We start from the raw sequence: 13405 nt of genomic DNA on the forward strand, positions 1-13405 counted from the left end.
CTATAAGGCACCAGCTCATAAGCAGAAACACTGTTTCCGAAACGGTTTGCAAGTAAAGTTCGCTGGAAAGTTGTAGCTGTTCGGTGGCTCTTCTTTTTCTTTTTTTTAAGTAATATCTTATGATTTGTAAGCTGACACTTCCTTGCACGACTACCAAGGTACTTTGTAGGCCTACTGAACTAAATTAAGAAAGTAGCTCCACATGAGTCATGAGTTTCCTGTTGCATTATAAATAAAGTCTCGCGTAAAAGCCTCCTCCTAGCGAGCTGAAAAATGTTGTTGGCGATGTTGTGAAAACTGCAAATTCAATTAAGTCCGTGCTATGGAATTGCAGGTTATTAAAAAGGTGCTCTTACAAAACGTACAGTCTTCGTAAAATATTGATTCCTAAGAGTAGTGCTTTGTGGGGTAGTTGACTAATGATAAGCCAATTACAGTACATACATTTTTTTATGTTTAAGCAGAATCTTGGCGCTCCTATTGTAATTTGTTTTAAACCTTGGACGTTTATCACACCGTGACAAAATTTTTGATAAGTCAATTCTGGTTATTTAAAAAGCTGTTATTTATCTTCGAGTTTTTTTTTTGTCTTTAGATATAAAAGAAAGGTGGTCAACTGTTTGTGCGACTGATTTGGAATAGTGTTATTTTATTACATGTAACACGATTATTTACTTCTTTCTTTTCATCTCATATTCGATTCCGGAATTAGGGAAGTGGTGTTCGAAGTGAATCTTTGTTCTTGTTGTTTACTTCCAGAAGATGCGTAGGCACGTACATGCTTTCATCATCCGTGGAGATATCTTCCGATATTCTTGTTTTTCTCTCCACGTTTAATTACACCTGCAATTTTCTTTCGTGACCGCCATGCTCTTCCAATAATTCTTCGTTTGGCACGTAGCCCATAGCTTCTTCAGTAATATTCTCGAACACTACATCTCTGTTGCATGGTGTCCTCCGATTTACGACTTTCACAGCGTCCAATTATCTGGTCATATAAATCGATATGCCCCACATGTAGTTTTATAGGAACCATATCCGTGCACCCATCGAGATTGTGATACCACAAACGTCTTTTCTTTAAATATTTCATGGGATGCTTCTGCTTTTATACCCGCTGTACTACATCAGTCCTTTTGTAATACAGATTTCGAGGTAAATGTGTGTAGCTACTTTTACCAGTTTTCTCACCTTCGAGGTGAACGACTGCGTCTTCTTTTCCGTATTTAATACCACTTACTATCCGCGTAGTTTTTCAGGTACAATATGGGCAAATGGTGTGTAACTTCAGAAACAGTGATTTTCAGTAAGTCTATACTGAATGAAATTAACAAAAAATAGACTTACAGTCACGGATATTAATCGAATTTGACGTGGCCAGTAGCTGAATTCACACACTGTAACTGGAGGTATATCCCCAACAAACTCATACGTTAATAATAATTGCAAAAGACAGTAGGAAAGAGAGGACAAAAGGCCTTAAAGAAAGAATACGACAAGCAAAGTCGTGCATGTGAGCCTGGCGTCAAACCACCAACTGGTGGTTATACACGTTAAGACTCCAGTGGGGATGCACAAAACACAACTAATCACAATTCCAATAAAAATTTTAATTTTATCTTAACAAAAGTAACAAGAATGATTATAGATTATACTTTCCCCAGAAAACAACGTAGCTTTTCAATACAGCTCATTTTCGCTGTCGTGAAGCGTAGAATAATACTTCTGCTCATTTGTCTTGCGAAAAAATACATTATTTACATTCCACTATTGAAAGAAAGTCAGGCTGAAGGTCATTAACATATGTGCAGGAGTAATAAAGGTTTTCGTTACCAGACCCACACCTCACAGCGAGGCCCTCCTGATATTTCTGGAACTGGTCATCTCGATATCCCAGTCCAAATTCACGCACGGAGACTCTACCTGAGGCTCACAGCCAACTTTCAGTGGTATGCACGTCCCATTTCGGGCGGTTGTTTTCAGACTCTTTTCTAAGTTACTGATATATTTTGTTTTGCCATTACTTCTGTTATCATCTTGCTGTTGTGCTGAGGACTATTGTTCATCACGGTCTGATCGATCGCGAAAAGGGAACCACAGTGCAAATCAAAAATGTTTTATTTGCAACAGGTAGCTACACTTTTCAGCCACCTCTCTAGATAGTCACCCTTTCGAGTTACACGTTTGACGTAGCGATGTTCTTTCGGGAACAGGCACTACCGTCATATATAGTTAAAAATATGGCTTCTCGGCCATTGACCTTCTTGTGCGAACGCACACGCTATGCCCGAACTCGTACGGGACTTGGTAGATTAATCTGCCACGAGTAATGAGTATGATGGGCAAACATCTATAAGACGCACTACGAATGTAGTGGTGTGGACATGTTGGGAATGTGGATCTCACGGGGAGCGTGCAAGGGATAAGTCCCTGCAGACGCACTATCCTCTGTGCCCGCGGTGGCTCAGATGGATAGAGCGTCTGCCATGTAAGCAGGAGATCCCGGGTTCGAGTCCCGGTCGGGGCACACATTTTCATCATGTCCCCAATGAAGTATATCAACGCCTGCTTGCAGCTAGGGTGTCCATTTAATCATCATTTCATTTCTATCAAAGCTTCATGGTCATCCACGGTAACTGTTCTTTCGGGAACAGGTACTACCGTCATATATATGTACCAACGTCCCAAGACCGTCGCCATAGAAGGCAGCCCCCTTTACTTGCCGCTAACTCTCTGCGCAGGTCTCCAGCTCGTTGTCTGTACCAAAATATTGTGTTAATAGCCAGCTGTTCATGTGTGCAGAGATGAAATTCTGCGTGAAGTGTGGGCTGAATGGTTGGCGATCGAAGACTCTGCGGGAGCATCTGCATTGTTCCTGCAATATGTGACCGGGAATAGTCATGAGGAAAGAAAAGCATGACCGTTACGTAATTCGGGGTTTGAAATCAGGCAAATTCTCTTACCAGGCACTCATACTTGGAATGAGACACTATCTTCTAGGTATCTTTACGTGCACACTGTGTTCACAGAACTGAAAAGCGACGTGACACGATCGACAGGCATACTAGGGACACTGCACGACACGTCTGTGCAACAAAGCTTCATCACATTTTCACTGTGGTTTCCATTTCACAACTGATCGGACCTCGAGTATCATGTCAGACTGCCAATGCCCCTTGTGTGCGGTTGCGTTACTGGTGGACTCGTGCCAAATGTCTCTAATAATGGCTCTAATTAATTTGCAAACTTAGTCACGGAGTTTGTCCAAAGACGGTGAAGTTTGCCAAGAGGAACCTGTTGCTTCGTAACGTCTTTATATCTGTGACTTGCCTACCACCCAAGTTGTTCTCAGAGTCGATTTGGGGCTACTGCAATCAGCGCAGTCGCGCTCCAGGGAACCCTCCATGACCCCTGTAAATATTTGTTCTTACTTATTAAAGTCTGGTTTCCTGTTAAAAGGAAAGGAAATTCTTCAAATTTACGGTGTTAACAGGCTCCGTTCAAGCTAGTCCCACTGTCGAGAGCACCTTCATTGTTCGTTGAATTTCTTCTTAAGCTGGAGGGCTTTGATGAATACCGTGGCAGTCGTTCTACCAGCGAAGCAACGAATACAGGGATTTCTATTTACATCCCAGTCGGCCACAGCCTGTGTGGAAATACCAGAAACGTTTGATGTCGCTGACCTGAGTCGTACGCCTTGCCTGCTAGAAACAGTGCGCCGTGTAGGTGAATAAGCGATGATGTGATGATGTTTGGTTTGTGGAGCGCTCAACTGCGTGGCCATCAGCTCCCGTAGAGAGCCCCAATTTCTGCACAATCCAATTTTTACGCTGTCCAATCTAGTCACTGTCACGACTGATAATGATGAAATGACGAGGACAACACAAACACTCAGTCCAGGGGTGAAGAAAATCCCCAACGTAGCCGGGAATCGAACCCGGGACCCCGTGATCCAGAGACAGCAACGCTAGACACTAGCGAGTAAGCGATTTGAGATTTCCACTGCTAATCCACGGCCGAGCGCGTACGAATAAATGGACCTAATGTTTCTGGCATCTTGATTCAGTAAGTCAGTTAGGTGTGATACATGAAGGCAGTCTGTGGTCTGTGTCAGGTGCTATCTGAGCCTGTGATTGTTTTATGCTGGAGCCTAGAACGGATCACAAACACTTGTCGGGTGCCAAAAGAAGAAAACGTAGGCGTCACTTCCTAAAAGTGCAGCTGTGTCAAAAGCGTTCTTTAAATAAATTTTTAAACCGAATTGGAAGTGTTTCAATGAACGTACAATTTGATGTGAAAGAACATATTGTTAATAAAGTTACATCAATTGATACTGCTGAGGAATCGTACGTTTCATGTAAGCAAGAAATAGTGGCTGATGAAACTCTTCCACTGCCGGAAATAGCTAATAATAATGCTACCGCAGATGAAACCGGAGCGGGCCGAGATTTCCAACCGAAAGCAAATTATTTAAGGAAGGTAACGGATTTACAGTTGTCGATGATCTTAGCAATCCAAGAATCTGGCGGAATATTATAAATGATAATTTTGGGATAAGAGCAGTTAAGGAAGGTCGACCAAAAATTAGTGAGAAAATTTCACATTTCCTCTGAACAGCAAGACAAGAAGACGTTTTGCCGTTTTTCGTTCCATCCGTCGTCTTTCAGGTAGTGAAAAAGTTAAGCGAACGTGGGCTGCATCGTCTCGAGCAAAAGTTGCTGTGTATTGCTTTTGTTGCAAGTTGTTCAGTTCGACTGTGATCGCTACACGATAAATGGTTTACGAGAGTGGCAAAGCTTGTCAAAAGTTCTCTCCAACCATGAACTACCTCGTAGTTAAAAATGGCCCAAATGGCTCTAGGCACTATGGGACTTAACATCTGCGGTCATCAGTCCCCTAGGCTTAGAACAACTCAAACCTAACTAACCTAAGCACATCACACACATCCATGCCCGCGGCAGGATTCGAACCTGCGACCGTAGCAGCAGTGTGGTTCCGGACTGAAACGCCACAGCGGTCGGTTAATCGGTAATCATATTACTGAAATTTGCCAGTGGAAAGAGCTTTCACAGAGAATCAACTACTCAAAATTAATTGATCAGACAACTCAAGATCAAATTGATCTGGAAGAACAGTGCAGGAACTCAGTTTTGTTAACGTTATTTTCCATAGTATATTTCGTTACCGAAGGAAATCTTCAATTAAGTGGCGACCGTGAAATAATGGGAAATCAGGGTAATGGAAACTTTTTAGGGCAAGTAGAATTATTGGCCAAGTTCGGTCCTGTATTAAATTATCGTATTACTAGTGTAGATAAAATAGGAAGGTTGGTCACTTACTTAAGTAAAGTCATACAAAATGTAATCAAAAACATAATTTCTAATGAAACTGTATCTATCATGAAACATACCTTACTCATAAATAAATATACACATCAAAAAATGTTTTGCATAACCTCGGTTCCGAGACTTCCGGAGCCTCTACAGAACATTGGAATAGAGAGCAACATAAACATCATTTCCTCCCTTTTTGTTGCTCGTGAAAACCACACATTGCATGTCGTACCACCATACAGCGAGACCTTCAGAGGTCGTGGTCCAGATTGCTGTACACACCGGTACCTGTAATACGCAGCAGCACGTCCTCTCGCATCGATGCTGTATTCGTCGTGGCATGCTATCCATAAGTTCATCAAGGTCATACTGGTCCAGATTGTCCCACTCCTCAACAGAAATTCGGCGTAGATCGCTCAGAGTGGTTGTTGGGTCACGTCGTCGATAAACAGCCCTTTTCGATCTATCACAGGCTTGTTCGATAGGTTTCATGTCTGGAGAACATGCTGGCCACTCTAGTCGAGCGATGTTGTTTTCCTGAAGATGTGTACGATGGGGGCGCGAATTGTCGTCTCACTTTATGTATGCCTCGCCAATATGCTGCCGATGCGGTTGCACTATCGATCAGAGGATGGCATTCACATATCGTACAACCGTTACGGCGCCTTCCATGACTACCAGCAACGTACGTCGGCCCCACATAATGCCACCCCGAAATAGCAGAGAACCTGTACCTTGCTGCACTCGCTGAATAGTGTGTCCAAGGCGTTCAGCCTGACCGGGTTGCATGCAAACACGTGTCCTACGATTCTCTGGTTGAAGGTACATGCTACACTCATCGGTGAAGAGGACGTGATGCCAATCCTGAGCGGTCCATTCGGCATGTTGTTGGGCCCATCTGTATCGTGGCGCATGGTGTCGTGGTTGCAAAGATGGACCTCTCCATGGACGTCGGGAGTGAAGTTGCGCATAATGGAACCTACTGTGCACAATTTGAGTCGTAACACGACGTCCTGTGGCTGCACGAAGAGCATTATTCAACATGGTGGCGTTGCTGTCAGGGTTCTTCCGAGCAATAACCAGTACGTAGCGGTCACTGCAGTAGTAGACCTTGGGCGGCCTGAGCGAGGCATGTCATCAATAGTTCCTGTCCCTCAGTATCTCCTCCATGTCAGAACAACATCGCTTTGGTTCACTCTGAGACACCTGGACACTTCCCTTGTTGAGAACCCGTCCTGGCACAAAGTAACAATGAGGACGCGATCGAACCGCGGTATTGACCGTCTGAGCGTGGCTGAACTACAGACAACACAAGCCGTTTACCCCCTTCTTGGTGGAATGACTGGAAGTGATCGGCTTTCGGACCTCCTCCGTCTAATATGCGCTGCTCATACATGGTTGTTTACATCTTTTTGCGGGATTAGTGACATCTCTGAACAGTCAAAGGGACTGTGTCTGTGATACAATATCCACAGTCAACGTCTATCTACAGAAGTTATGGGACCCAGAGTGATGCAAAACATTTTTTTGATGTGTGTGTTATTCAATAATATTGGAGTTTACACCACATTTAAGTCACGGATCAAGTAAGCTTGTTTTTAAGAGTGGCAGATGTGTTTTCCAGTAAACTACTGACTGCTGGCAAAGGTCTTCTCATGTCTCACCGAATGGTTTTTTCACATACGACATAACCTTGGCATACCGCTTGCATATCGTAGGGGACAATCTAACGATAGTGAGAGAAATATGAAGGAAAAAAAGAGTGGTTCTCAAGCTCGTTTCATTGAAGAAAATCCAACAGCTCATTATATCTCTTGCTGTGCTCATAGCTTGAACTTGATTGTTAGCGATGATGTTTAATCATCTATAATTGCGCTACATTTTTTACTGTGCTTCATCGATTGTTTACACTATTTTCTGCCTCTGTGAAGCGCTGGGAAGCACTCAAGAATCACATCAACCTGATTCTGAAAACGCTGTGTGATACAAGATTGGTAGCTATGATTGGAAGTGTTCAGGTTGTAAGATCTGTTGTTAATAATATAACGCTAGCCTTAACAGAGTTAAAGAACACATACAAAAGTGATCCAGTGTGTTTTATCAAGGTATCTATTGAAAGAAATCTCAAAGTTTATTTTTTTTGTGTGCGATGGTATGGCGTTACGTCTTTTTCATGTCTACAGAGCCGATAAAGCAGTTCAGCAAGAAGGTATGCAATTAGACACCTGAGAAAAACTTATAAAATCAGTACTTTGTGTTATTGAAGAACACAGAGCCAATGTTTCTGAAAAGGCTAATAAAGAAGCAAAAGAACTGGTTGCATTTTTAGGACATAGTATTGAGTTAACGAATCCAGATCTGCGACTACTAACAGCACTTTTCTTACGAAAGTAAGGACGAACCTACCATAGGGAAAAACAACCGCTTAAGAGTAAATTTATTTTACGTTGTGGCAGACACACCTATTATGTCTTTGAAGGAAAGGTTTCAGCAGCAGAGTAACTGCTGTGACGCGTTCAGTGTTATTTGTGACATTAAGAATTTGGCAACTAAGAAATACGATCTCAACAGATGATGTAGAAATCTTGCAGAAGCTTTAAGAGACTCTAAGATGCATTCAGGAGACAAATTCGCAGGATCTTGCCAAAGAATTGTAACTATCATCCATCATGCTTCCACAAACGGCGAACACATGCTTGGAAGTACTTCAGTATATCTTCTAAATGAACTTGCAAGACGTTTTCTCAAATGTAATAAGTGCGTTAAGAATATTTTTGTGCATGCCAATGTCTCTAGCTTCTCCTGAACGTTGCTTTTCCAAGTTAATAATTAAAAACTATTACAGGTTTTCAACGATCAATGAACGGCCAAGAGGTCTTGCCATTAAGCAGTGGAAAGACATATTGCACGTTCGATCCATGTGGAGAAACTGGTGAAGGTCTTCGCTGCTCAAAAAGCAAGAAAAGAGATGATTTATGTAAGTAATTTTTTAAATAATTTTTTACGATTTAGTAGCCTTTTCTCCGTTTTATTTATCGTTATACAAAATGTATTAAATTATATTCGTAATTTTGCATGATTATAGCGACGCATGCAGAAGGAAGTTACCACTACCAAGTCAGCCGGACTTCACCCGCAACTATTGTATTACTTAAGGTGAACATCGCGCAAAAAGAATCACGAAAACAAAGTTTAAGAATGCATATAAATACAGTTTGTTTCTACGACAGCTTTCACCCGCTGCTTGTCTTGAATGCAAAAACAGATAGACGTCTCACCCAGTCTGGAAACCCAGCGCTAAACTAGCCGGTATTGTTTCTTAAAAAGTAGAAATTACGATTAAACGTGTAACCTCCCCCTCACTTATCGACCTTAATGACAGTGAAAAATTAAACCGCGTGTACCTAATGGAAATTTGGGAAAAGCAATCGTCACCGAAGTTAATCTGTCGGTAAAGAGAGAGGAAAGGGTTACATCTAAATGAAAGGAAAAATGCAAATGAAACTGGTGAAAATTAATTTTGAAAAGGGGTAAAGTTAATAAAGAAAGTAAATGTGCGGCCATTATGTTAACAATTAACTAGCGGTAATTAGATATTTGAGATTTGGGGGAAATTACGGTCGCCAGTCCTAAGGACAATTACTGTAGTAACTGAAAAAGAAAGGTTATTACACATATAATTAGCACTAGAAGCGTGGCAACTGAAGGTTGACACGTGTAGTGTGAAAACTGAAAGTTTGACAGAAGTAATAAATTTCGCTTCACTCTGACTTAATTTAGCAAAAGAATTAATAAAACCGGATAATGGAAAGTTAATTTAGTGACTGAAATTAATAGTGAGCTTTGTTTCTGAAGCATATCGAAATTCAGTAAAATACGGTTAGTCTTGGGCTACCTCAACAATCATTTCAAAAGCTACTTGAATCTACGCAATTTAGAAATAAGAGATTTAACTTTGAACTTGAATTAGATGATTCTGAACAATTAACAATAGTAAAATTTAGTACGTACCAAGCTGAGCTGCAGTCACAGATAAGCTAAAATACAGTAACAAAACTCGCACTCTTAATTCGTGCTTGTGTAATCTAAATATTGTAGCCAGCTATGAATGCCTTAACTGAACTTTGAAATTAAAACAGTGAAATCGAATGATGCTGGCGTTTGAATTTCAACGACACTTCAAAGGAAGGGACCCTGCTTGGTAATGCAATTGGGACAATGAGCAACAAAGGTTCATGCTAAGTTGCTGTAATTTTGTGATGCAACAATTTTAAAAGTTTGAAAAGCTGAGGTCTGCCATACAGTTCTAAAACTTTACGTGCTTCCAGTCTTCCTTGTTGGTTGATTGAAGGTTTGAAGCCGTCGATCGAGGGGGTGGCGACAGTCACTCATTGTCGGCCGTCGCTGTTGCAGAAGCTGGATGTTGGCGCGCCTTCTTCTCGACACGGTCACCAGACGAAACGGGCTCTTGATGTGCGCCAGCTAATGCTTCCCGTCCGCGACACCGTGTCATAAACTATCATAGCAAGTCGAGCGCAATTACATTCTGCCAAACCCCGAAAGCGCGGCAACTCGCGGGAGCTTCACACAACACACCTGCTCCACCGCACCACCCCAGCCAGACTCCCTCTGCCCGCGCTCCACGCGGCAGGGTTAACACTACCAAAAATCCTCAACACTTTGGTTCTTCACACGACCTATCGATGTATTCGTTCGATATTATAGTTTTCCCTAGGCCAGACCCAGCGTATAAATACAAATAATATTCACAAAACAAACCAATTATACATCGACATAAATGCATATATATACAAATAGTAAAACAATTACAATATACAAAGACACAGAAATGTTATATCTTCAGGTAACAAAATAAGGAAAAAAATTTGCAGTGCAATAGATAGAAATAGGAGGATATGCATTTCCGGCGTTAAAACGCTCAGTCGTTACAGCAGCTGCAATATTTGTAGTAATCTGTGACTTGTCAATTTATATGAATTTTCTCTAAGTAGGTTTTCCAGTACATTTCAAAATCGCCGTATATTAGGCATTATAACATTTGACGTACTTTTCGAGGATTATTTTGCAAGTGACATTGCAACAATGAAGTTCTGTTTCGTACCATAATTTGGCTCAGAGAGGACTTTTACAACTGTGGAAACTATTTTAAGAAACGTAAGGATAACATTTCTGTTAGATCTGGAAAAATATTTCGTAATTTACTATAGCAGACACAACTAAAATCAGTTCATAATTGGTTCAGTATTACTGTAATGTCAGAAAGCGTAATAAATTTTTAGATTCGTGTTTTTTCAATTATATTTGGTGCTGGTTTTAGGTGCAGATTACCTCATTTTAAGTGAATATTACATATTTTTGGTGCATATTGTCTTTGTTTTACTGTATATTTCAGGTATTTTTTGTGCATATTTTAATGCGTAAGTGCCCACATTTCACACGGCAAGGCAACTAGCCAGGGCAGCAGCACTGTCTGTTTAAGAAGACAATGAATTGAAATATTGTGAAATATACCCTATCCGGTATTTTTTCAAGTCAAAGTTAATACGCTACACCTCAGACGAAAAATAAGTGAGTGCGTTTTACCAACAATATATAAAATCACGAAAATCATACAAAGTGTAACACAAAATTACATTCCAGAGAAACAGTGAGGGCCCAGAACATCCGAGGGGGCCCAGAATTTCGTGACCATATAGAGTTCGATGTAATAAGATATTCGTCGGATAGCCCGAGGCAATTTCCTTCGTACAACTGCGACCTGTTACTAGTGATGTCCATCGTTTTGGGCTATTAAAACGCATGTGGGTGGGAGACCGTGTAAAACTAAGTGAAACGCCTGGGCTAGCAGGACAGAGCGGATTACGTTGTGGAAATGGGCCAAAATGAGTTCCTGTCAGTTGCACTCAACATACAAACTATTTGTTCACACTCAATATTACACAAGAATGCAAAACGCACAAAGTCGTAACGGATCTTCTTTGATTAACCCTAGATCGGCTGAAGGCCACACTCAAAATCCAAGGCGCAAGGCCTAAGTAAGAAATTGACACGGAAGGTTCTTCTGGAGGTGTCACCCAAAAATATTTTCTAAATCTGCAATCTAAACAGGTTGCAGGCCTTAGCACTTTAATTTTAGTGGAACTCTGCTAGAGGTCGCACATTAAGCAATAACAAGTGTTTCAATCCAATGGCAGAAGGCCTAATCTTAAAACAATTGAAGCAAATTCGACTGATGGCCCCATACAAAAACATCACAACCGTATGCCTTAAGGGCAAGACAAGAACATTAATTTAAGAGATATTAGAACTCAGCTGAAGGCCACACATCAACCAAATAACTAAAACTCAGACAGGGAAGTCACTACGTAACAGACATGGAACGGCGCTCCGAAGTTCTAAGGGTCGTCCTGGAATAGTAACACTAAATACCGTTTAGGCGAGACAGCCTGACCAACTGTCCCTAAATCGGAAGGCAACCCAACCAACAGATAGCCGACAAACTAGTCAACTACCTGATTTCGGTCACCAGACCAAAAACACTACAACCAAAGTGCCAGCAAGGCGAAGAAACCAGTAACACACGTCTTCAAATATTATTGTGTTAATAAGCCAAGGCACAATAACTACTGACATACATGAACATCGCAACGGCTGTGGAACTACACGTCGTGGCGGACAGCATCAACACAGTAAGAAAACACTAACTCGCTGCTCTGTCGCAACCGACCAACTGGCTACTGCGGTACGCAGACAGCATTACAGCATTTAAAGCATTGCTCAGTCGAACTGACACAGGGTAAACAGTGTTGCACGAAACACTGCCACTAGAAACTTGAACACTCGTAAAACGAATCAGTGATGAACAACTAGAACAAATCACCGCCGGACACACGATAACCCGATGGACGGTCGGTGACGAAACACACGTCGCCTGACCAGACGACCGACCAACCACCAACCAAGTTCGTTGGCACTCAAACCATGTGTGTCCACTGTCCGTCGGGAACTGGGAGACACGGCGATCCGGGCACACTGTCTCGGACCCAATCATGTAGAGGTAACTCTTACCCACTGGCTACGACGTCTCCGTACAAGAAGGAGCCGAGCCACGTCCAGCAAGATTACCCAGCGACGAGGCCCAGAAACGGTGAAAGACCAAACACTCATCGCCCAAAGAGGCGACCAACTGAACGGCCGACCAACGGTCGATCCCGCTGCCATCCCCGTCCGTCGGACAGTTCATCATGTGTCGCGATCGGCCGGCGAGTACTGGCTGTGCGCGCCTCCCTAGCGCTCCGTCCCCGACTGCTGCTACGTACCGACTGCACTTCTGCCGCGTTCCGACTCCAACTTCTCCAGGTCCAAACTCTCTCCACGACACATCACCACCAGTAAGTAATAGCCGTCCAGCAAAGATAATACGGCAGGACAAATATCGATACGCGCTGCTGCTGCCACTCACGGGCAGGCAAGACAGTAATTCAGTGACACCAGTAATTGAAATTTAAAATGACGAGGCAGCCGTACGGTAAAAAAAGATGTCACATAATAGATGGTACGAACATGAGCCACGCACGGTTCCCGAAGCTAAGGCAGTCATAGTGAGGTTCTAAGTTCTTGTTAGAAATTTTTACCGATGGTCCACATTTTTATTAGATTATGAAAAGTAATCAGTACCATTGCCATGCTGAACTACACCTATAACAGGTTTCATTTGTTCATGGCTTAGTGATGCTGTGTACATTATAGATGACGTGGTAAAGCTATTTTCCACTAAATCTTTAATACAGAAGGCAGCAGAATCCATTTCCTGCTGCCAACTGCTTGATTATTTCAGACACTTTACAATATGGGTCAGAAAAATCACAAATAAAAGAAAAGATAAGAAGAGTCCTTACTAGAGTCATAAACCAGACACTTTCTTCATCATGTACATGACATGAAAGTGTCAAGTCCTGGAAAGTAGACAAGAGTGTTTACATAGAGTGTTATTTAAAGGATGGCGCACAAACTGAAGGAACTGATAGAGGTTTCGAAACACAGCAGCTCTG

At 42.1% G+C, this 13405-nt stretch overlaps 1 non-coding gene across 1 annotated transcript; it reads left to right on the forward strand.

The window, feature by feature from the left end:
* Window positions 1-2452: 2452 nt before the first annotated feature.
* On the forward strand, window positions 2453-2527 carry Trnat-ugu (transfer RNA threonine (anticodon UGU)). The gene has a single exon. It is a non-coding gene; the product is annotated as a tRNA-Thr (tRNA).
* Window positions 2528-13405: the final 10878 nt, after the last annotated feature.

This window comes from Schistocerca cancellata, chromosome 2 (assembly GCF_023864275.1).
Source record: "Schistocerca cancellata isolate TAMUIC-IGC-003103 chromosome 2, iqSchCanc2.1, whole genome shotgun sequence".
Classification (NCBI taxonomy): domain Eukaryota; kingdom Metazoa; phylum Arthropoda; class Insecta; order Orthoptera; family Acrididae; genus Schistocerca; species Schistocerca cancellata.